The 26,483-nt window shown below is 41.7% G+C and overlaps 1 pseudogene; it reads left to right on the top strand.

Annotated features, from left to right (window-relative positions):
- The first annotated feature begins 1,531 nt into the window (after nucleotides 1-1,531).
- On the top strand, nucleotides 1,532-3,157 carry LOC109927034 (annotated as a pseudogene).
- Nucleotides 3,158-26,483: the final 23,326 nt, after the last annotated feature.

Below are 26,483 nucleotides of genomic sequence, written 5' to 3'. Positions count from 1 at the left end.
CTCCAGCATCCACTGTTCTTTGTTTTAACTCAGTGTACCAATACCCAAAGTTCTCTTGTTTCAGGGCCATTCTTCCAGATTATAAAATTGCATGCCACTGTATTTTTAAGAAAGATGCAATGGAAACCAAACAGTTAAAATGTTGATCTAAGACAACAAGGTGCAGAGCTGGATGAACACAGCAGGCCAAGCAGCACCACAGTTGATCTACATCAGTTGTCCTGAAATTCCTTGAAGCTGTAATTAACAACAGAGCAATTGAACAGCTTGTTGAACAGGTTACTCTGGATATATGTTGAAACTTGCAGCTCTCTGTTTACCAATTGCTAATCCAACAAATCTGCTTCTATTGTTAATGTTAATTTCATCCAGGAAACCATTTAGCCCAAAGGTTTGATTTGTGCAATGTATTGCCAAATTAGGCCACGACTGTATCAGAAAATGGCCGATGGCTCAGGTGAAATTGTGGTGGGAAGAAGGAAAATGCTGAATGTTTTTAAAAGATTGTGAAAGTTCGAAATCACAGGGATTTGGATGTGTTTTACAAATTGTTAGCATGCAGGATCAGCAAACAGTTAACAACAAAATATATTACAGTTCCTTCATTGTTGCTGTTTCAAAGTCCTTGAATTACCCTCCTAATGGCATTGTGGGTCTTCCTACAGCAGCTGGGCTGCAGAAGGCAGCTCACCAACACCTTCTCAAGGGCAAATAGGGATGGGTAATAAATGCTGGCCAGCCAATGATGCTCACATACCATGAATGAATAAAACATTTTTTGGGATCTTGATAGAGTATCTGCTGAGAATCTGTTTCCTTTGGGCTAGGAGTTGTCTAGAACTCAGGCAATGGTATCTGGATAAAGGTAGCCATTTAGGACAGAGAGGCAGAGGAATTCCTTCATAGAGGCTGTGAATCTTTGGATTCTTCTACATCAGAAAGCTGCACATGAATACTACATTACTGAGTTCAAGCAACACTGGGGTCAAGGAAAATGGGGCAGATGGAAAGTGGAATTGATGTGGAAGTTCGGTCGTGAGGCGAGATGGTGGAGTAGTGGTAATGTCATTGGTCATAATTCAGATGATCAGGCTAATGATGTGGGGCATGGGTTCAAGTCCTACCATGATAGCTGGTGGAATTTGAATCAATTTATATATATAGAATATTCTCAGTAATGGTACTCATGACAAATATGGTTAATTGTTGCAAAAACCTATCTGGTTCGCTGGCAGTCATCGTGGAAAGAAACCAACTGGCCTTACCTGGTCTGATTAACATGTGACACATATCCACAGCAATGTTCTTAATTGTCCCTCTGAAATGGTTGACAAAGTCACTCAGTTCAAGGACAACGAGCAATGGACAAAAAATGGCAGTCTGCCATTGATGCCCACGTCTCATGGAAGAATAAAGGAAATGTAATCTTATTGAACAGATTTGATGGAACCTATAGCTTCTGCTACTTTTGTAAAATTTTACCATTGACATTAACATTTCTATTCACTACTTCAACAGGATCTGGATATCACTTAGTCCGAACATGGAGTGTCCTGGACGGAAATGCAGATATCAAGTTGCATATATTGTTACTACCATCATCAGCATATCTTATCCTATAACACAAGGAGCTAATATATTGCTTGTACCTGCTGACGGAAGTCATTGGGTTAATATGAGAATTCTTATGAAGGAACTGAAACTTCATGGGCACAACAACACTGTACTTTATTTCTCAACGTTCTAGTATGCTGAAGAGATACCTGATCTACATCAATCAATTGTCATACAGCCGCTGGGAGACATTAGGAAAACTACAAGTCAAGAGATTTCTCAGGGTTTTGTACAAAAGTCTTTGGATATTTTACAGAATGGTTCCACACCATGGGGTTTCATGAAGCACTAATATGAACTAATGACTTTAGTCCATAACGCTCATACTTATCTTCAAAATCTTAGCAATGCTCTTTTTCAAAACAGAAGTTTGTTAAATGAACTTGAAAATACACACTTTGACATGATGATTGCTGATCCTGTTTTTCTTGTAGGTCCAATGCTTGCTTATTATTTGAAGCTGCCTTTGGTGTATAATGTTCATTGGCTCAACAGTGGAGAAGCTCATTTTCGAACTGCTCCATCACCACTGTCCTACATCCCAGTCCTTGGTTCACAATTGACAGATACAATGAGTTTCCTCCAAAGATCTAAAAATTTCATGCTATACTTACTTCAAACATCTGTTTCAGAATTTATTTTTCATCGAATGTACAACAAACTCTGCCATCACAATCTAGGCCCAGACACAGATATGGAGATGGTTCTTCTAAGGGCAGATGTGTGGCTGATGAGAGTAGATTTTATATTTGAATTCCCGAGACCCACCATGCCTAATATTGTTTATATTGGAGGATTCCAGTGTAAACCATCCAAACCTCTGGAGGCAGAGTTTGAAGAGTTTTTTCAGTCCTCAGGGGAACATGGGATTATTGTCATGTCAATGGGGACCATTGTCAGCTTTTTGCCAATGCATATGACAATGCAAATAGCAGAGACCTTTGCTCAAGTACCTCAGAAAGTTATCTGGAGACATGATAGAAAGATCCCACCCAACATTGGAAATAATACACTACTGGCAAAATGGATCCCTCAGAATGACCTACTAGGGCACCCAAAGACACGAGCCTTTGTTGCTCACGATGGCACCAATGGGCTTTATGAAGCCATCTATCATGGGGTGCCAGTAGTTGGCATACCTCTATTTTATGATCAGTTTGATAATTTACTCAGACTTGAAAACCGAGATGCAGCAAAAGTGATTAATGTTGCAACCATGCAGTCAACAAATCTATTGCAGGCACTTGATGAAGTTATAAATAACACTTCTTATTGGGAGAACATGCAGAAACTCTCTGCTCTCCACAGAGACCAACCTGAGACTCCGATGGAGAAAGCTATTTTCTGGATTGAGTATGTTGCCCGACACAAAGGGGCAGCACATTTACGCTCAGAGTCTTACCGGCTCCCCTGGTACATTTAATAATGTGTAGATATGATGATCTTTCTGTTGTTCCTGTTCCTCATGGGTACAGTAGTGATGGTCCTACTATTGAAAAAGCTTTGCCACATCTCTCGGAAGAAAAAGCAAAAAACCCAGTAAGACTAATTTGTTTGAATTGGAAGAGGGTTTTTGATAACTGTCAATTCATCAATGGGCATTTCATCCAGCATCTAATTCATTCTGTCTAGTTGGAACTAATTTGAATCAATGCTTTGCGGAAAGTATCACAGAAGTGAAATGCCAGTTAATCCTAGTTCTCGTGAGTAGATACAGACATGGAAATGTTGTACTTAAATTTTAAAGAAACAACGCTTTGTTCAAAACAAATCATCATATTGGTTCATGTGCAGTCATGATTTAAAGTAAGATAAAGTCAGAAGTCACATGACATCAGGTTTTAGTTCAACAGATTTATTTGAAATCACAAGGTTTTGAAGCACAGCTCTTTTGTCAAGTGAAGACTTCACCCTACAGGGGAGCAAGCGCTCAGAAAGTTGTGATTTCAAACAAACCTTTTGGACTATAACCCAGTGTCGTGTGACTTCTGACTTTGCCCACCTCAGTCCAACACTGGCACCTCCACATCATGGTTAGTATAATACTGTGAGGAATTTGGATTTCATTGATAGAGGAGACAATTTCCCTCACAATTTCCTGGAGTCAGCTGAATTTTCTCAGGAAAACTCTGTTTTGTTTTGGTTTTTTACTTGCTTCTGCTGTGCTGCCATACATTGGTAATGCTGGTGTGTTGACATGTTGAAAGTAAGTTTTCGTTTCATAAACTTCAGTCTGTCATGCAATTATTTCCTCATCTGCTACAAGGACCATTTATCGTACAAATGACTTTCTTTTCCTCCATTGAATATCTTGAGCAGCACCCTCTTAAAAAAGACTTAAAATTCTGCATTTGTAAATCTTTTCCACTTCATATTTCCAGTTGTATTTTCTGATGAGTGCATTTGGATTGTATGGTTACTCTGACTATCAGAGCTAACCTCAGATGGGATCATCAGAATTACTGAAAGTTAGAAATGTTGGTGTTGAACAGCAACCACTGCATCATTGAACAATGGGAAGTCAAATACTTTTGCAATGGTAGTACTGAATGTAAGACAGTCATAAATAACAAATTGATTTGAATATTAAACATTTACAGTGTCATAAAAATGTACAAATGTTAATTATTTAGTTGCATGCTGATCCTAAGTCCAAACGCTATTTCAATCACACACCACACCATCCTCCAATTGCTTCATTGCATGCCTGTTATCTTTTGAATGTTTATATTGTTCTCCACCATGAAGACTGGTGTAATTATTGATTTAGATTACCTGCTATTTCTGTGTACCACATTATTGATTCTTCAGCTGCATCTTCCAAGTGTCCCACATTTACCAGATTTACATTCTTTTTATATGCCAGTAGAAACTCTTGTTATTTATTTTTATATTTCCTGCCAATTTAATTTTGTCATCGACTTTCTCCCTCTTTATTAGTATTTTAGTCATCTGCTCATTCCTAAAACCTTCCCAATCCTCTGGCCTACCACAAGTCTATGCTACTTTGTATGCCTTAGTTTTTATTTGCATACTGTCCTTGAACCTCTTTGTTAACCATAGGTAGTTCATCCTTCTCATTGTAACCTTCATTTTGACCAGAAAACTTTTTGCTAAGCGATCTGAAGTACCTGTTTAAATGTCTGCCACTGCTTGTCCACTGACCTTCCCCATAGTCTATTTGTCCAGTCCTTCCTTCATCCCTTTGAAATTGCCCTTATCTAAGTTGAGGACACTGATTTGAGATTGAAGTTGTTATCCTCGAAACTGAGTTTGAAATGATACCATGTTGTGATTGTCACCCCTAAGGAGCGCTAACTATGAGATCTCTTATTAATCCTACCTCATCATGCATTACTCAAACTAAAATAGCATGTTCTTAGATAGATTCTGCAATATATTGCTTTAAGAAACAATCTCTGATGCACTCTACAAATTCATCTTCTATGTTACACTTGTCCATCTGATTTGTCCAGTCAATATGCTGATTAAAAGTACCTTAAACAATTGTACATACCACATTATAGTCCATTGCAAATATATCACTACTTACTGCCAGACTGATATTCATTAACAACACTGTCCCACCACCTTTTCTCTTTTTGCCTATTTTTTTAAAAAACATTAAAATCGTAGAATATTGAGCTGCAAGTCTTGGTCACCCTGCAGCCACATCTTTGTACTAACTATCAAGTCGTATTCATTAATTTATATTTGTGGTGTCAACGCATCCATGTGCCTTTAGAGAAAGAGCATTAAGCCTTGACTTGTCACCATTATGATTTACTCCAGTTCTAAATTCCACTGCACTCTTCCTCATATATTTTCTACTTCCTGACACACTTTGACTATCACGCACCTCTTCACTGCCATGCTCTCTGCTGTTTTGTTTCTTTTTGATTTATTAAAACTTTTCTTCAAGTGAACTCTTTCCCACTATCCAACAATTAAACAATTTAAGGCCAATCTAGTATCCAGCAGAATTCAACTGAAGCCTGACCCAATGGATCAGATCTGTCTTTCCCCAGCACTGGCATCAGTGCCCCATAAATCAGAGCCCGTTCCTCTACACTGATCTTTGAGCCACACATTTACCTCTCCAATTTTAGTTACCCAATGCCAATTTGCATGAGGCTCGGGTGTAATCTGGAAGTTCTTACCTTTGTTGTTCTGCATCTTAATTTAGCTCCAGACTGCTGGTAATTCCTCGGCAGAATTTATTTTCTTGTCCTATGTCTTTGGAACCAAGGTAGACCACGACAGTGAGAATCTTTCACTCCCAATCCAATTTCCACTCCAGCTGAGAAGAGATGTCTCGAACACCAGAAAGGGGACACAGTCTCCGGGACTCTCTGACCTTTCTGCATGGAACAGTGTCTATTCCCTAAACTATGCCGACCCCTATCAAAAGGATGTTTTTCTTCGCTGATTTGAATGGGTTCTTAACCACGATTAAAAAAAAAAGCAAAGGATTGCAGATGCTGGAAATCAGAAACAAAAACAGAAATTGCTGGGACAACTTAACAGGTTTGGCAGCAGGGTAGAGAAAGCAGAGTTAAAGTTTTGGGTCCCATAACCTTCCTCAGAACCTTGAATCTATTGAACTGGCTAAAGCTCCTCTGAAGGTAAATGCTAGATCCCTAAATCTGCCTTACTCACTGTTACAAACAAAAAGCGAAATTGTTAGAAAAAGCTCAGCAGGTCTGGCAGCATCTGTGGAGAGAAATCAGAGTTAACGTTTTGGGTCGAGTGATCCTTCCTCAGTTCTGAGGTTTTCCAGCAATTTCTTTTTTTGTTTCTAATTTCCAGCACCCGCAGTTCTTTTAGTTCTCACTCATCCTCTGTGTGATCTTGGACCAGTATTTAATGTGATCAATGTAAATGGTGTGACCGGCCCTGAAACCTAGTGTCCCAGATCTCTCCCACTCCCTGATGTTTTGCAGTGCCTGCAGCTTTCACTCCAGCTCAACATCTTTAAGTTGAACATCCTTGAGCAGCCTATACTTGCTGCAGGTGTGATCACTGTGTATCACACAGACATCCATTCAACAGCTCCCAGAAAATCCAGTTGTAACACATCACTTCCCAGCCACCCCAATCTATTTTGTTAATCAATTTGGATGTTAAATATATTAAATATGGATTTCTTAGCTTTACTCTTCACCTGCAATAATATCTCCTGGCCAATCAAAAGAGAGAGACAGACAAAATATCCTCAAAACACCCGCAAAATATCCTCAAAACACTTTGGTTTTGACAGGTAGAAACAAGTCAAAGGGGGTCGCTGTCACTGGTTTTTATCATCAACTGCAACTACCATTCTTATAGGTTCATCCTTCTCTTTATGTAGCTGTCCCTGCATTCTCCTGTTTATTGAGACAGCGCTGAGCCTGCTCTTTCTCCTCCTACCATTGCTCGTTCTCACATTATCTATGAAAATATAATTTCTGCTCTTTCGTGCTCAATATGAAGCAGCTGCCCTGCACTCTTTCAAACTTCGTTTTTATTGCAAAAATATTCTTTATTCATAAAAAAGATCTTTATCTACATTCACAGGTACTAAATCAGTTCTGCATAGTCTTTGCTATCAGCCAAAACAAACATTGGAATTTGACATTCCCTGCAGTTGCAAAAACCAAAGGCATTTCTTACTCACGCAGGACAATATTTATGTACATCGAGGCAACAAGAGAGTCTGATGACTGAACAGATCCTCGTTACACTTTGCAACAAAAGCTTTAGGCTTGCCCTACTGTGCCTTGGTGGCAGCTATCCTAAGGTTTAGTGCATCCCTCAGCACATAGTCCTGGACTTTGGAACGTGCCAGTCTGCAACACTTGGTGGAGGTCAACTCTTTACACCAGAAGAACCATAGGCTTCGGGCAGACCAAAGTGAGTCTTTCACTGAGTTGATGGACCTCTATACATAGCCGATATCTGTCTTGGTCTGCATCCCGGGGAACAGACCGTAGAGAATAGAATCCTGGGTAGCAGAGCTTCTCAGGGCGAACCTTGACAAAAACCACTGCATCTCTCTTCAGACTTTGTGTTCAAAGGCACATTCCAGCAGGAGATGTGTGACAATCTCTTCACCAATGCAGCCACTTCGATGGCAGCATGAAGAATCTGACTGGCAGTCCCCTTTTCATCATCAACCAAGCAATGCTTTGGTGCTTATTGGAAAGTCTTGGTGATGAGGCATTCTGCCAAATCACTTTGACGGCCTGCTCAGGAAACCACGCGACAGGATCCAACCTCTCTTTTTTCTGCAAGGTCTCGCCGCTTCCTGATGGACTTGTGGTCAAAGGTGTTTCCTTTACAAATCTTTCCATAAAAGACAGGTGATACAGAACAGTCCAACTATTTGGAGCATTCCTCGGCAAGGCCAGTCCCATCCTTTGCAACACCAGGGACAGGTAGGACCTTGGCGCATACTGACATTTGGTGTTTGCTTATCCAGGGTCTATTTGCAGCTTGATTCAGCCACCCACAAAGGTGGCCTCCAGGATGAGGGTGACATTCCCCTTGCATTCCCCCACCCCCAATCCAGAATTTGTACATGGTGTCCTTGCGAACGTGGTCCATCTTTGACCTCCAGATGAAGTGGAAGATGGCTCGAGTGACTGCAAATGCACAGTTTGAGGAATGAACCAGACCTGCACCACATGCAGCAACACCGACATTACCACATACCTGATGACCAGGTTTTTATGCACAATGAAGAGGGTGCTCCCATAAGCCCCATTTCTGCCTCACTTTGGTGATATGCTCCTCCTAACTTTTTGCGCAAACCCTGGCGTGCACTGTCTCAACCTGATTCCCCCTCCATCTTGCCATTTTAGATGCTGGTGACTGTCCCTGAGTCCTCCTGTCTTCCACTCATTTTAGTGCTTCCTTTGAGGGCTCAGAATTCTCCTCCTCAGAGATTAAGGAGGTGCTTTCTGGTGGAAAAGCATGTTTCTCTGCAGGGCCCATGGGCGCCCCAATCATAAGACACAAGGGAGAGAAGGAGTCACAGCCAATGGTTGGAAGTAGTGTGTACTGACAGTGCATTGACATTAACAGCAGGATTCCTGTGAGAATTGGAGTGGAATGAAGAATGGTACTTACTCAGTTGGTGGGACATGGATTTTTGTCCTCCCTCCACCTGTCCTGGCTTTTTTCACCCGATCATGGGCTATGTTCTCCTGTAATAAGACAAAGGGAGGGTTGAGTGTGATGAAGAAAGGTGGCACAGCTATTAATGCTGAAACAGGTGGGTGAAAAATGGGGAATAGTCCCAGTCATGTGAGCAGAGGGCTTGCAGAGTGAGTGGTCTGGGTGTTGGGGGAAATGACAGTGAGTGAGGGAAGATGTTGCTGGCAAGAAGTAAAGCATGAACCTTGGTGTGAACTGAGTACAGTGGCAGTGATGGATTGAGTGGGAGATAGCAAAAAGAGTGTGGCACTTACCCTGGTATTGCAGAGGAGTTCACTGACCATCTTGTGGCACATTCTAGCTATTCCTCTGCACCATGGGGGCCACACTGACCAGGTCAATGACCTGGCACTGAGCTGCCAAGGTCCATTGGCATGTCCTCCTCTGCTGGTTATCTGGGAATAGGATGCCATCCTCCAGACCAATCTGTCCACCAGGACTTCTAGGTCCCTCCTGGTGAAACACGGCTCCATTTTCTTCTTCTCTAACGTCTTTGCCACAGTTGTCCTTTGGCAAGCAGGAGAGCCCTGGAGTTCCAGTGGGTTTGAGTTAAAGAGGTGAGTCTGGTAAGATATTCTGAATAAACTCACTGGGTCTTGTGGAGACAAACCCTCCATGAAAATCAATGAAACTGACACTTAGCCAAACAAAAAACGTAAGATTCAGCTCCCCACTGGAAAAATCACATAATGTGCCAAATTTTTTGTATCTGCTCACAAAGAGCTTTATTGATTTTGTAGACTTCTCTCTAAGTGACAGATGCATATGGAAGTTAAATACAATTTGAATTGGTTGTTACTTTGCCCATACTTTTTGAGGATCTTTTCCATTAGCACTTCCTTTGTGCCTGCATCTTTTTGACACTTAATCTCTTAACTCTGACTTCCACTGAGCACAGATCTTGCCTTTTGCTCCCCTATTTTGTTTGCATATAACCTATTACATTACATGATGATTTTTATGAACATTGTGGTCTATAGAAGTTACATTGATGGTTTAGTGTTAGAATTCTTGCCTGCCACATGGGAGGCCTGGGTTTGATTCCTGGCCAATGCAGAGTCTCTTTTGGGGATGGCATGATGGCTTAGCACTGCTGCCTCACAGTGCCAGAGACCTGGGTTTGATTCCACCCTCAGGTGACTGTTGGTGTGGAGTTTGCACAATCTCCCTGTGTCTGTGTGGGTTTCCTCCGACAGTGCAAAGATGTGCAGGGTAGGTGGATTGGCCATGCTAAATTGCTTGCAGTGTCCAAAGATGTTTAGGTTAGGTGGATTGGACATGGGGATATGCAGGGGCAGGGGAATGAGTCAGGGTGGGATGCTCTTCAGAGGGGTGATGTGGACTTGCTGGGGCCAAATGGCCTGTTTCCACACTGTAGGGATTCTATGGTTTGTAACATTTTCTAGTCTCAATTGGCATGAAATTTGTTTTGCTCCCTGTCTTTTCAGATTTCCAGTGCACCTGGTATTTTTCTTTTTGTTTGAATCGTGAATTGGTTCATCATCAATGGGTAGTGAATGCTCTTAAAATGTACAGAAAATTGCAAGACAGTTGTATGCATTAATACCTTGTGACCTCTTAACAGGAATTGTGCATCTTGGGACTTTGGGGGCTGAAGGAAGCTCTGTGAACTGAGGCAACATCTGTAGGACAGAAGAACAAACAGAAAACAGTGGTAATGCTCAGGACGTCAGGCAGTGTCATGGTGTGATCAACAAAGTTAACTTGTCAGAAGTGCAACCAGTGGATGCTTCACTCTGGATTATTGGTTTATTGGCAGGAATGGAAGTGAACACTGCATCGGCAGGACAACTGAGATTGTGCAGTGACCAGCTAATTATATATTCATGCACCAGGGTTACAGCAAATCTTGAGCTGAGGAAGGCAACAAGTTGACAATTCCATCATTACTTTACAGCTTTGATGGTCTGAGCATCATGTTTAATAGATACCTGGACTAACATTCATCCAGAGGATCATGTCAAATCTGTTTGACCAACTTGAGACTTTTTTAAAAGTTCATTCACAGGATGAAGGCTTCGCTGGCTAGGAAGCATTTATTCCCCATCTCCAATTTCCCAGAGGACAGTTAAGAGTCAACCACATTGCTGTGGGTCTGGTGTCACATGTGGGCCAGACCAGGTAAGGATGGCAGTTTCCTTCCCTAAAGGACATATGAGGGGGCATATTTTTAAAGTGAGAGGAGAAAGGTTGAAAAAGGACATGAAGGAGGCAACTTTTTTACACAGAGAGTGGTTCATGTGTGGAATGAACTGCCAGAGAAAGTGGTGGATGCAGGTTCAGTTACAACATTTAAAAGACGTTTGGATAAGTACATGAATAGGAAAGGTTTGGAGGGATATGGGCCAAACACATGGACGTGGGGCTAGTTTAGTTTGGGAACATGGTCAGAGTGGACTAGTTGGACTTAAGGGTCTGTTTCCATGCTGTATGACTCTATGATATTAATGAACCAGATGGACTTTTAACGATAATCAACAATGGATTTAATGGTCATCATTTGATTCTTAATTCCAGATTATTTTTTTCCTGAATTCCACCATCTGCTGTGGCGAGATTCAAACCCAAGTCTCCAGAACATTACCTGTGTCTCTGGATTGAAAGTTCAGCAATAATACCACTAGGCTGTGACCTCCCCTTATATCCATAATCAACTGCCTCTTTGGTTCCCTTCTTGCTTACTTCAAACTGTTCTGGCCCCTCTTCAGGAACAGCGGCACTCATGGAAAAGTGTTCCACATGAAGGGAAATCTGTATGTACTCACTCCAACTCCAGCTCGTACACGACCTCCTTGCTTTTATTAGTCTCTAGGTGACTTTGTATCCCTGGTATATAACTTAGGGCTTGTGTCCTAAGGATGGACACATAACACTTGTTTAAAGTCACCAACACTATCTCATTCTTCTTTTTCTCCTATCTCTGCCTCGCAGGTATTTAAAAAGGTCACACACGGTGGACTAGTCAGAGAAGTAAAAGGAATCTTAGGAAATTGGCAAGCTGGAACCAAAAATGTGACAAGATGGCTTTTTATGATTGAAAGATTGTTTGCAGTGTAATTATGCAGGGTTCAGTCCTAGGATACTTGCTTGTTGTGGTATGTTAGAATGATTAGGAGGATTATGATTTGGAGGTAAATTACCCCCATTCCATTTAAAATGTTTGGAGCTGCATTAAAAAAAGCTAAAACAAAGTTTGATGAGGTCAAGTTTGATTCTGTACTAACGCTCAGTACTCTCACTCGTTTTGACACTGTAGTATTATTGTATGGGTTGTTTCACAAAGTTAGGTATCAAGTGCTGATAAATTCTTTTCAGATAACACATTAATATGTAAATTAAATGTATTCAATAACAACCTGTTAGCTTGTTATGACAAGCACTACTTTAAAATATCAGCTTTTCCAGCAGTACTTACCTTGTTCTATTCTCCTACACACAGCTTTTCATTCCCCTGTCAGATGACAGGTGCTCTTTCACAAATGCCCAACTTGTCCCATTGAGCCCCAGGACTGCAACTTTAGGAAAATCAAAATGCATCAAGACAAAAGTGATCCATTACGTTGCAGCCAACTAAGTGGGGCAAATTCTTTCTTTTCATTTCCCCACTAATCTGCATTATGGACACAAGTAAAAGCCATCTAATCCAATGATGGCTTACTGTGTCAGTTTGTTCTGGGCTTCATGTCAGCTCCCAAGAGCTGCTGACATATCTGACAGAGTAATTGGACCTGATCTCTTCTCATAACTAACGTGGAATGTGGTTAATGCGGACCCTGGTAATTTGCTGAGTTGCTGTTTATTTTCCTCATATACTATGTACATGGCAGTTAATGATGCGAACCAAAATGTGTGCATTACTAATTCACAAAGGCATTCAAAACCACGTTTTTACTCTTCACTGCACAGAATTTATTTTTCTCCTCGGAAGTTTTTTCACGTTTGACCCAAGTTAGAGAATGCAAGAAACATTGCAGCAAAAGCGCACAGTTCTGCAGAGTGGAAGGAATCCACTCAATTCTTTGTTCTGTAGATTTCCTGTTTCCAGCTAATGTTCTGCGAAGGTCATTGAGACTGAACCAGGCATTAACCCATTAAGGTCTAGTAGGTCATTAATGCACAGCTCTCATACAGCCATAGCTGAGGGATAAAGCAAGCCAAAGTGAACCCCAAGGCAGAGATAGTAGGTACTGCAGATGCTGGAGAATCTGAGATAACAAGGTGTAGAGCTGGATGAACACAGCAGGTCAAGCAGCATCAGAGGAGCAGGAAGGCTGACGTTTCGGGCCTAGACCTTTCTTCAGAAATGGGAATTCTGAAGAAGGGTCTAGGCCCGAAACGTCATCTGAACCCCAAGGCAGTATCCTTTAAATAAAGCTATCTGTAACTATTGTGATCCCTCAAGCCTTCATCTCTGTGGCTCACTGAACTGAAAACACAACAGTATGTGGCACAAGACATATTCTGCACACCATTGCACATTTCAGTTGATGTAGAATGGGAATTATTCTACTGCAATTAGTTTTTAATTTGTCGCAATTTTTTTCAACTACTGTCAGGTATCAGTTCTTCTAGCAATGTTTACCTTGTCTGACATTTTGTCTTGGCAAAGTCATGTCAACATTGCAGGGAAAAGAAATAAGTAAACCAATGTCATAATCAAGTATTTTTAGATGAAGTGAAGCTTTGCATTTGATAATAGTCATGTCATTACTCCATTTCTCACATCAGCGAAACTTGTACCTCTGTGAGGAAAATGGCAATTATCGTATTAGTTTGTGGAGAATGCTGTACTGTGGATCATTAGCTGTAAAGCTTTGTTTTCAGTCAGCTTCACTTACATCATTTAGGATTCCTATAATCGGTAGCCAGGTAGTAATATGCAACACATTTCTCTGGACCAGACTCAAACCTAAGTCTGAATAATTAGAGAACAGGATTCTAACTCACCGTCCCACCTCTATCATTTTACTAGCTTTCTGTTGGAGCGATGTAAGTGATATTGTAATGAGAATGTGAAGTTCACTAGTTGCCTGCAAACAGATTAATTGACACATGGTTGTAAAATGCCAGCAGTTTTCCTGAATGTTATGATGGCAAAAAAAAATTAAACTGCAAGCAAAATGTCCTATTCAAGCAAAGGTCATTTTAGAAATAAATTAAAGATGACATTAAACGACGATCAATTTAACAAAACTTGGTTCCTTGCAGTGATCAGTTCTAGATGTCTAGACCAACAGGCATATGGGCTTCTGACTGTCCTGAAAGGTCTATTATTTCTGGAGAGAACAGATTCCAATTTTCACATCATGCAACCATCCATATCCTGAATTTTTAGCTTTCAACTGTGTCATGCAAGACTTGTCTATTTTGCTGTGATGTGTCAACCTTTATTGAGATACTGTTTAGTATTGGTCCTCAACCGTCAAAAGCATCTAGAACCTGTTCATGATGTTCATACATAGCGGCACTAACTTCTAGCTAGGATTTTAGTTGATGCTGATAAAGGCAAGAAAGTGAAAAGCTGATTGCCTGACAGAGGACACTTGAGAATACGCCAACAGCTATAATCAGAGCCATTAGTTGTTAATGGAATCCCATGACAGCCGACAGAGTATAGAGCAGGGAGACCACCTTGCCTCCATCCAAGTCCCCGCGCCTCATGGAAAGCCTCAGCCAAACTGTACACTGGAGAAACTACTGTCACTAATTCAATTAGTACTGAACCACCTCTGAACTCATGCAATAACCAGAGAAGGATCGGGTTTGTGCTTTTGTATGCAATCAGCAGATGTGTCAATATTTTAAGAAGACAAGGCATCAATGAAGAAACCACCGAATATGGAAAGGCAACTGAAGCCTTCAATTCATATTTTGAATCATAGAATCCCCACAGTGTGGAAACAGGCCCTTCAGCCCAACAAGTCCACACCGACCCATCCCCCTATAAGCCACCTAAGCTCCACATCCCTGAACACTATGGGCAATCCACCGAGCCTGCACATCTTTGGACTGTGGGAGGAAACCGGAGCACCTAGAAGAAACCCACATAGACACGGGGAGAATGTGAAAACTCCACACAGACAGTCACCCAAGCATGGAATCGAACCTGGGTCCCTGGCACTGTGACGCAACAATGCTAACCACTGAGCCACCGTGCCGCCGGGTTTCAAAGGGAAGCTCTCATAGTTTAAGAGAAATTTCACGGACACTCAGGTGCCTGTAACAACTTTTTATTGCTTTGGTCATTCTTTCTATGGGGTGCAGGTTAAGCACGGAAATGGGATGGATACCAGAGTGCCAACAACAAAGTAGAGCTGGAAGGCAGTGGGCGTGGTTACCAAATTAATTAAAATCTCTGTTGCGGCAGGAAATCACCTCATTACAACCGAGCCTGTCTAGTTATTGACATACAGCGTTCATTCTGTCATGGCAATACTTCTAAGCAATATATCATAGTGATAGCTTCCAGCTCCACTTCAAACTCAAACACTCACAACTACCAACAATACAGAGAATACGCAGGAGTCCCAACCACTGATATTATACTTGGTTTCAGAATTTAAAATATAATATGATATTGCCAGAAGACACACTTAAAGATACATGCCAGAAGACACTCTTAAATTGGACACAGGGACAGGTAAGTCCATTCCTTTGATGCCACACTTTGCTTGATACCTGGGTTTGTCTAGCTATCAATGCTTCAACTCCATGGCCTAGAGGGTATTCTACAGATGGCAGAAGACCAGACAACTGCCACTCTTTGTTAAGAAGAAAGAGTAATTACTGAAGTCCTTTGTGGATGATTCAATCAGAAGTCCTCCCAACTAAATCACAGAGTCTGTACAAACTTACATCTCACCTGCAAGGCGATGAGCTGAACATGCAAGACAGCTCAAACATGTTCGGGGGAATTACTGGAACTATTCAAACACTGGCTTACCATATCACCCTCAAAATAACTGCCAAGCTGGTGTGTTTATTCACCCAAAGATAGGTTCCACAGCCTCTCTTACATGTGGACTGAAAGGACATTGAAGCCATACTGTACCAGTGGATTAAATCACCAGGCTCCCTGCCCGCTCCTGGGTGCTCTCACATGGAGCCTATAACAATGCACATATAAAATAAACATCAAACCCAAACTGGTTGCGACTGGGTAAAGATGAAGTCAAACGTTCTTTCCACTTTGCTTGAAGTTGAAAGATTGTTTACAATTTCAGAATAACTGTAGTTGCAACAGGTATTTGAAAAACCTGTCACGATTAAAATGGATTCCTCACATTTGCACACAAGCAGCCTTTTTTTAAAAAATATGTATATCTTTACTTACCATATACATTTATTATATGTAGGAATTTAGGGGACTGGTTAGAGTTGTATACTGGGAGGATATATCCTCTTGTGGAGGAAACAGAAACAAGGCAATGTAGTTTAAGAATAAGAGATCTTTTAAGACAAATGAGGAGAAATATTTTCTCTCAAAGGTTTGCTAGGTTGTGGAATTCACTTCCCCAGAGGATGCGAAAGCTTGATGTTTAAATTTATTCAAGGCTGAGTTCGATTTTTGATGGACAAAGGGAGGTAATAGTTATTGGGCACTGATAGAATAGTGAAGCTGAGCCAACTGCCAGATAAGCCATGGTCTGATTGAATAGTGGAACAGGCTCAAAGGGCCAAATGGCCCACTACTGTTCCAAATGTTCCTACACAAGTATTACCAGAATAACATTATTTTTTATAATTTTCAGTTCAGATTTCTTCGGATAATTGGAATGATAATCAAAACTGAATGAGCACTTCTTTCTTGTAACACTGAAATAGGGCTCAAATCAATAAATTTTTGGCTCAGAGGGGGACTTGAATGTTCTGCTGGCTGTGGCAGTTTGACCTTATGGGCATTAGAAGCTGGCTAGATTTAATCATCTTATATTAAGCTTAGGTGAGGTGGTGTCATGGTTCCATTCTTCTTATAATCCTCTCTCAATTGCAAGACAAATCTCTTAACATTTTCCTTTTTGGCATGTAGCTAAAATGAAGGAGAACCTTTGAGTTTTGATACCAGATATGTTGATCAGAGAGACAGAGTCTGATCTAGTTTGGTAGAGTGTGATGTAGCTCCGCTCACACTCTGGTCATTATGTTCAGTGAAGTGTATGCTCATGACATCATCACAAAGTTGCTCCAGGGTCTGATGCCCTTACACAACAGGAGGGATTTTCCATCATGTCTGCAGGTAACTTTGAGGGACTTGAATAAAGTCCTCCGCTATTTTCACTGTAATATGCATTAACAAGGACCTGCCAAGAGTCTCCAGAGACACAACAATAATCCCATGTTCCCATGAGAACTGGACTAACTCTTTAAACTCTGCCTCTAGATGTTTGTTTAACTAAAAATGCTCTAATGTAAACAATGGCATGGTGGATCTTGGATTTCAAACATAAAATCTATTCTCATCAGCTACACATCTGCCCGTAGGTCAATGATCTTGATATGTGTGTCTGTGTCTTAGCAATGGCAAAGTTCATTATAATTTAGGTTACTGTCAATGTCTAAAGTAGATCTTTGAGGAAAATTTAGAATGTTCCTAAAGCAGCCAGTGCTTGCTGCAGATGTAGCCATAGTGGATCACATTGGCATCTACATTCTTCCACATACTACAGCCACAACACATCGCCTGCCCAGCCAAATCTGTTCCATTTAAATAATTAATTTGAATGTTAATTATTTTATAAGTGATTTTTTTAAACTATACTTTTCTGATGTAATAAAGTTTCTTCTTGTCGCTGGTTTTTTATGTCGCCTGCTGCTGTCCTTCGCACGCAGGTTGGCCCTTCTCTTTATGAAGCTACTTTCTTTTCTGTCTCTTGCATTGTTTCAGAAACTGCTGTCCCTGCTCTTTATGATGCTGCTGGCCGCACTCCCTTCTGGTCTTTATGAAGCTGCTTTCTTTCAAAGTTTTTCAGATGCAACTATCGCCACTCTCCTGCTCTTTAAGAAGCTTCTATCGCTACATTCTCCCATTCTTTATGAAATCTTTGCTCTCTTGCAATGTTTGTGACAAAATCTCAATTTTCAATTCATCTGACCTCCATATGTTCTTGGCAGAAGATAGTTCCAGACTTCTGCTACATGTTGTGTAGTTTCTGTTCCTGCTCTCTCTCTCTCATGCTGTTTCAGAGGCTCCTACTCCTGCACTCCCTCATATTGTTTCAGGAGCTTCTAGCCATTTGACTCTTGTGTTGTTTCATAAACCTGTCCCTGCTCTCTCTCCCACATATTACTACATATTGCACAAGTCATTTCACTTCCCAATCACTTTCTTCATTTGGTGGAGCTGAATGAACTGGCATGAACAGCAGGTCATGCACACTCTGTTGTATACTTTATTTCATGTCACAATATTATGTTTTCAAAATGTCATAAAAATATACAAAGGAGTCTGTTAGAGCAGAACTATCAACAATTCTGCTGAAATCTGAGAAAGCAGAAAGAGTTGATGTAGGAGCGTAAACCCCGACTGGGGACAAAAATTCAGGAAGCAGGCAGGATTCAGCAAATGGAAGATGTTTATTCATTTGATGCAGGGAGAGGGCCAAAGGATCTTCCCTGAATCTGGCCTTGACATGAGAATGCAATTTTTCCCTTAATCTTTGGCTCAGATTGGAAGAAAGGTAATGACACACACTGACTTTTATAGTGAAAATACAGTATTTTATACATTTTCTGTTACAATAATCAAATGCAGCGTAGTCACTATCCTTCCCTCTTATTCTATTCACCATTGTATATAGTGATGGGCATTCCTATGGATAGCCCCAGGTTCCCATGGTCTTGAGGCATTTACCAGACATCGTAATAGAAAGGCTGTGATATCTTTCTATGCACCCTATTCATTCGCATTCCAAAGTTGCTGGCTACACTCGTTCGGATTTGTCTCAGGCTGCTTATTTCTAAGGACAGTGTAAATTCTATTATCTGTTGTACCACATGTGCTTTCTTTTATCAAATTCAGCCATTCCTTTTTTATTTCCCTCTGTCCTACTTATATATGTAAAAATACAAATGACAGTTTTAACTAATTGCTATAAAGTTAATTTCTATTATAAAGTTAGTTATAAAATGTAAAGTTGTACAGCTACTTCTACAGTTAGCACTTTGTAATTAATGGGTTGTGAACAATCTATCTTGCTTAGGGCATAAGATAAGGTGTTTCCTAAGGCTAATCAACTTTCACATCTAGGTTTAAATGCTTTTCCTCTAATGCTTGTATTATAATTTGGTTATATATTAGAACTACTTCCATGATTAAGGGACAACAAGGTGCAGGGCTGGATGAACACAGCAGGCCAAGCAGCATCATAGGAGCAGAGAGGCTGACGTTTCGGGCCTAGACCCTTCATCAGAAAAGGGGGAGGGGAAGGGGGTTTTGAAATAAATAGGGAGAGAGTTGGAGGCGGATAGAAGAGGGATAGAGGAGAGGATAGGTGGAGAGGAAACAAACAGGTCGAAGAGGCGGGGATGGGGCCAGGAAAGGTGAGTGTAGGTCGGGAGTTAGGAAGGGGATAGGTCAGTCCAGGGAGGACGGACAGGTCAAGGGGGCGGGATGAGGTTGGTCGGTAGGAGATGGAAGTGCGGCTTGAGGTGGGAGGAGGGGATAGGTGGGAGGAAGAACAGGTTAGGGAGGCAGGGACGAGCTGGACTGGTTTTGGGATGCGGTAGGGGGAGGGGAGATTTTGAAACTTGTGAAATCCACATTGATACCATTGGGCTGCAGGGTTCCCAAGCGGAATATGAGTTGCTGTTCCTGCAACCTTCGGGTGGCATCGTTGTGGCACTGCAGGAGGCCCAGGATGGACATGTCGTCTGAGGAATGGGAGGGGGAGTTGAAATGGTTCGCGACTGGGAGGTGCAGTTGTTTGTTGCGAACCGAGCGAAGGTGTTCTGCAAAGCGGTCCCCGAGTCTCCGTTTGGTTCTCTGCTCCTATGATGCTGCTTGGCCTGCTGTGTTCATCCAGCCCTGCACCTTGTTGTCTCGGATTCTCCAGCATCTGCAGTTCCTACTATCCATGATTAAGGAATTTTTTAACCAGAGTCTATTTAATATTGCAGGTAGTTTCAAAGAAACAACTATTTACTACAAAGTAACTTTAGCTGTTGTATTTGCAGCTGTTTAGGGAGTTAATCTTGAATGGTTCCTGGGCTCAGACATGCACCTGGCGTTATTCATTTACTGGCAGAATCATCCTTTCATTAATGAGGCTGGAATTAATCATTTGTCTATTCTTAGGCATTCTCTTATCAAAACTGTCTTGAATGGTTGGTGGTAGGGCTGTTTTGCTAACCTTGGAGTAGTCTTGTTGAAAGGTACCATTGTGTTTCACTTAAATGTTAGAGCAGGCTGTCCCATTCTGTTTTAATCCTTGTCAGTCATTTTGTGTCTTTCAAACATGGGCCAGTTTGGTGTAAGCAGGTATGGGTTGTTTTGTATGGACAGATACAGGTCACTCCTATAGATCCTCCCTTTGGCTCTAGGTCACAATATGACCTTGGGGCCATAATGAATAAACAATCCAAATCAGAGTCCATGAATCCAAATCACAGTTCAAGAATCCAGATCAAAGTCCAAGAGTAGTCTTTGCTCAGCGATGTTGCATCTTTGATCCTCTTTATGTAGTTTGATGAGCTGGGCTTTGTGGTGCGTAGTAGGGCCACTCTCTGGGTCCATGGCTCCTCTGCAGTCATCTTCTTTATAATTGTGGTTATAAGACAAAAAACCATGTAACACAAGAACAGTGCTACAACAAGCATTACTATTCCCCGTATAATGGACATCCCAAGGGATCCCAGCCACCCTGTTGCCCAACTCCATTGGGTCGAAGATGGAGGTTTTTTGAGTTTATTCATTTCTTTTTGCTATGGTCAGCCAGATCAGTAAGATTTTCTGAGTTGTCAGGGATGTATGTACATCACTCTTTTCCGATGAGTGCACATGTTCCTACATTCTTGCCTAATGTCATGTTGAGGGCAATTTGGTTCTGTAATGCCATGGTTCGTATGGCACCATTTCTGTATTTATCATGCCCAGAGCTCGTGATGTGTCATTGGCCACTTGTTCTAAGACTGCAGCCATATTCATAGGTTCTCTGGTTAACTTGGCTGTACCGTACAAGGGCAGGAACAGGGCGAAGAGTCTATCTGCCCGAGATAACATGTTTGTGTCATTTTGGCACTGCCTTCAGGTGGGATGACGTGTGACGCATGAATGGTACCACATAGCTCAAATAGCATGACCCTGTTTGGTTGGGGTTAGCCAGGCTCTGTGTCCACACACAAAGTAGGTGTCGCTGTATGGGGTGAGTCCGGTGAAAATCTCGGGCTACCGGTGTTGTTGCAACGTTCCCTTACTTGTGCGGTTCTTGAAGATCAGCAGGCTAGGGCCACCCTGTCTGAGGAAACACATGTTTAGGAATCCCTTGGTCAGGAAGAATGCACTGATGGGTCTTGGGATAGGGTATGTGGAGACGCTATAACTCTAGGCACAGATACTAAATCCCATGAGCGTTCCCTTTCCCTGGTTTTCAACCCTTGGCAGGCAGATCAAGCCATCAAGTCTCCCTGTCCCTGATGTGTTAGTCAATGTAACGAAGTCGGGGGAGGCGGCCGTGAGATATTGTAATTGGTTTGGCACCATCCTTCAAAGGTAGTCAGGTTATATCAATGATTTCCATTGTGCCCTATCTCGGTCAGTATTCACTAAGTACTTCCCAACATTGGTAGAGTGCCTGTCTCTAACTCCCTGTTCTGAGCTATTATGTCTCAATAACTATTCGGCTAGTTCTGAGACATTAACGGGGATGAGTTGTAGGGATATTCCTCCCTTAGAGTGTATGGGGAAATGTGTACAGACTCAGCAACTGGACATGTTATTCTTTCTTACATACGTGTAAGATAGGTTTAAAAAGGTGTTCATATTCAATTCGCTCTTCTCCACTTGCCTATCAGCCTCTGATGGGATCAGAATCAAGAAAATCCCACAGAGGATTAGCATTTTCATACTCACACTAATTTCAGCAATGTTCTTAATTACAGCTTCCACTGTGCAAACGCGTCACATATATTTAGATGCAACCTTGATCTATTTCGTTGCCGTCCTGGTGTTGAGGATCCTGTTCCTGCTGTTGGCTGGTGTACACAGGTGAGGGCCCTTTAAAACCCGCAAAGGAGAGAAAGACAGACAGAGAGAGAGAGAAACCATACCAGACTAACAGGCTGTACTGTTACACCATTAGCCCCTATATACCCTTAGCATAGGATGTCCCCATTTACTGATTCCATTTTCATTAATAAGTGCACTCCTGTTACCTATTAGTATTACCTCATGAGGTCCGTCCTATCGGAGGGATTGTCTGGGATTATTTTTACCAGGACCTTTGATCCTGGGTTTGGCATTTCTGTTTGTCCTGGGTGTAACTCAGACTCCCAGTCCTTGACGAGCTGCTGATCTCGTGCCTGTCTATGAAGTATGAGTAGATGTTTACAGAGGGATTTCATGTAATCCCAGCCTTGTCCCTTGCTGCTATTCAGTTCTACTGCCCCTGTGGTTAGGTCTTGGGGAAGTGTCATTGCTTGTCATGAGCTCAAAGGGTGTTAGTCCAGTGGCCCTCGAGGACATTGCCCTCTAGGCCATCAGAATGGCTGGTAGGGCTGGTGGAATATAGCAGGGCTATTGTAGAACCCTTGCAGTTGTCTCATTCAGGTGTAATGTCTGTCACCTACTGTAAAGACAAATTTATACTGGTGTCCAGGGTCTGTAGGCACAACCAGAACCTGTTTGCTATGTCTAGGCCGGTAAAGATCTTGACTTCGGATCCTATGTTGTCCATTATAGTGTTGGGTTATGCCACGATAGGCTCACTCTTATCTGCATGCTTGTCAAAACTCATATAGTCAATTGTCAACCTATATGATCTGTCAGGTTTTGTCACGGGCCACATTGGGGAGTTGGTAGTGGAACAGGTTTCTTTTATTATTCCCTGTTTCTCCAAATCTTTCACAATCTCTTTAACTGCTTCAACGTCTTCAGGAGTGATGGGGTACTGCCTTTAGATGGATATACATTCCCAGGTATTTCAATCGGTTTTATATCTAACATCCTGCACTCGGTTTTGGTGGTTGCCTGAAATTTGGGGCACATCATTGTTAATTTATGGCAGGGATTCTTGGGATCCCATTCCGACTCAATTGTGGTGGCACAGATACTCTTAAGGAAGCATGCAATCCTTGGCCTTCTAAATTTAAACTGGCAAACCCAAGGGATCTTGGGGTCTACCCAAGTTGACAGGGTTGTAAAGAAGGCGCATGGTGTGTTGGCTTTCATTGGCAGGGGAATTGAGTTTAAGAGTTGTGAGGTTATGCTGCAGCTTCTATAAAACCCTGGTTAGACCACACTTGGAATATTGTTCTGGTCACCTCATTACAGGAAAGTTGTGGAAGCTTTAGAGAGGGTGCAGAGGAGATTTACCCGGATGCTATCTGGACTGGAGGGCAGGTCTTATGAGGAAAGGTTGTGAGAGCTAGAGCTTTTTTCATTGGAGCGAAGAAGGATGACAGGTGACTTGATAGAGGTGTACAAGATGATGAGAGGCATAGAGTAGATAGCCAGAGACTTTTTCCCAGGGCAGAAATGACTATTACGAGGGATTTTAAGGTGATTGGAGGGAGGTATAGGGGAGATGTCAGAGGTAGGTCCTTCACACAGAGTGGTGGGCGTGTGGAATGCGCTGCCGGCAGTGGTAGTGGAGTCAGATACTTTAGAGACTTTTAAACGACTCTTAGATAGGCACATGGAGGATAGTAAAATGTAGGGTATGCAGAGTAGTTTGATCTTAGTAGGATAATAGGTTGGCACAACATCGAGTGCCAAAGGGCCTGTGCTGTGCTGTACTGTTTAAAGTTCGATGTTCCATATGTTAATCACAGCTCCAAATTGTTCCAAAAAGTCCATTCCTATTAAACTACCTTCAGTATTTTTACACGCAGCCTTGATCACACAATCTGCTATTTTTGTTTCAATCCGTCGGCTGAGGGTAGCCGGTCAAGTCCTGCCACACACACCCTGTATTTTCAAGGTTTTAGTTGTTAGTGGCAAATCCAGATCCTTAATATAGAATAGAGTGCCTACTAACATACTGCACTGTCAGCCCCGCTAACAGCACGTTTACATACATCTGGTTATCCCCTTCATTTTTCCCGGAGCTGTTTTCTGTCACTTGTCAGTTATCAACTTCTGCAACTCTCCTGCTGTAAGCTGCAGGACAGTCTGCTCGCTGCTGTTGCCATTAGCAACCAGCTGGGATTTTCTCTAGATCTGTTTTGGCCCCATCCCATGCTATCTCCCTTGGGGCACCAACAATCTTCTTTTTTGTTTCCTAGTTTCCTGCAGTCCTTACATTTACTGGTCCTATTAAGGTAATTTTTTGACAACATGCCCTCCCTTTTTGCACATAAAGCATGGTCCCTTTTTTTGTGACCTGCTGGCTGCCTTTTGGTGTGAGTTCCCTGTCACCTCTGCTGCTAGTTTCTTAACACACCCTTGGTTACTTTCTGCTTGCATAGCCCAATTCACAACTGCACCCGCCTTCCTTATTTTGCGTGTTCTCACATTGTTTCATGCACTCTCATGCTGGGTGCCCCTTCCCACTCTGCCTATGATCCTGGCCTCTCCTGCTTGCTCCAATTACAAGTTTTTGTTTTGACTCTGGCTTACATAAGACCCCACCAAGCGCCACGCTGGCTCGAAAGGGTGGTGAATAAATGTAGTCAAATCGTGGCCCAAGGTGTGCTGGTTTCAGGCAGGGCACTCTGCTCGCAGTACCAAGCTGTAGGAATGTACACCCCACCTCCTCCAGAATGGGGACAAAAACGCAAGAACAGGCAGCATTCAGGCAAGTGGAAGATGTTTATTCAAGCAGAAACCAGTTGATGCAACGAAAGGGCCAAAGAATCTCCCATGAATCTGGTCTCGATGTGAGAATGCAATGTTTCCCTTAGTCTTTGGCTCAGATCAGAAGAGAGGTAATGACACACTCTGACTTTTACAGTGAAAATGTAGCATTTTATGCATTTTCTGTTACAACAATCAAATACAGCGTCATCACTATCCTTCTGTCTTAATCCATACACCCAATGCTGTAGGACACCTAATCAACGATGGGTATTCCTATCGACAGCCCCAGGTTCCCATGATCTTGTGGCATTTACCAGACATTGTAATATATAGGTCTTGGGATCTTTCTATGCACCCTATTCATTTGTATTCCAAAGTTGCTGGCTACACTCCTTCAGGCTTCTTATCTCTAAGGACAGTGTAAATTCTATTATTCATTCTACTACATGTGCTTTCTTTTATCAAATTCAGCCATTCCTCTTATATTTCCCACTGTTCTAATTATATATGTAAAAATACAAATAACAGTTAGTTTTAACTAATTGCTATAAAGTTAATTTCTATTATAAAGTTAGTTATAAAATGCACAAGTCTACAGCTACTTCTACAGTTAGCACTTTGTAATTAATGGGTTGTGAACAATCTATCTTACTCAGGGCATAAGATAAGGTGTTTCCCAAGGCTAATTAACTTTCACATCTAGGTTTAAATGCTTTTCCTCTAATGTTTGTAGTATAATTTGGTTATATGTTAAAACTATTTCTATGATTAAGGAATTTTTTAACCAGAGTCTATTTAATATTGTAGGTAGTTTCAAAGAAGCAACTATTTACTACAAAGTAACTTTAGCTGTTGTATTTGCAGCTTTTTACGGAGTTAACTTTGGCTGGTTCATGAGCTGAGACCTGTACCTGGCGTTATTCATTTACTGGCAGAATCATCCTTTCATTAATGAGGCTGGAATTAAACATTTGTCGGTTCTTAGGCATTCTGTTATCAAAACTGTCTTGAATGGTTGGTAGTAGGGCTCTTTTGCTAACCTTGGAGTAGTCTTGTTGAAAGGTACCATTGTGTTTCACTTAAATGTTAGAGCAGCCTGTCCCATTTTGTGTTAATCCTTGTCAGTCATTTTGTGTCTTTCAAACGTGGGCTAGTATGGTGTTAGCAGGTACGGGTCACTTTGTATGGACAGGTCACTCCTACAGTTAATTATAAGACACATCAATTCCGCAAAAAGTGTGGTATAAGGACAGAAAAAATCTTTTAGTGTTTGCATCCATTTCCTAACAATGGTCAGACCGAGAAACATTCAGTCTCGCCAGGGTTAAAGAGATGGCAAGTTTATTGATCATGATAAAAACAGCAAGTTCATATTGCTTGATTTAAAAACACTTAAAACTTTTAAAATTGGTTATGTTGTTAATTAAGAATATTACCTTAAAATTTGTCTACCGGATTATTTTCATCTTACGCCTTAAATGGGAGTGGAGAATGTAATTTTGACTCGGTGATATAAATGGCTCAAGTAAGCCACATGTAGACATCTGGTGCCTCTCTCCTAATGGTCAATTATTTCTAAATAAAAAACGAAAAGAACTGCGGATGCTGTAAATCAGGAACACAAACAAAGTCGCTGGAAAAGCTCAGCAGGTCTGGCAGCATCTGTGGAGGAGAAAACAGAGTTAACGTTTCGGGTCCG

The sequence above is a fragment of the Rhincodon typus genome, chromosome 33 (genome assembly GCF_021869965.1).
Source record: "Rhincodon typus isolate 14 chromosome 33, sRhiTyp1.1, whole genome shotgun sequence".
NCBI lineage: Eukaryota > Metazoa > Chordata > Chondrichthyes > Orectolobiformes > Rhincodontidae > Rhincodon > Rhincodon typus.
Note: the sequence above shows the minus strand (reverse complement) of the source record. Positions and strands in the feature narration are given on the sequence as shown.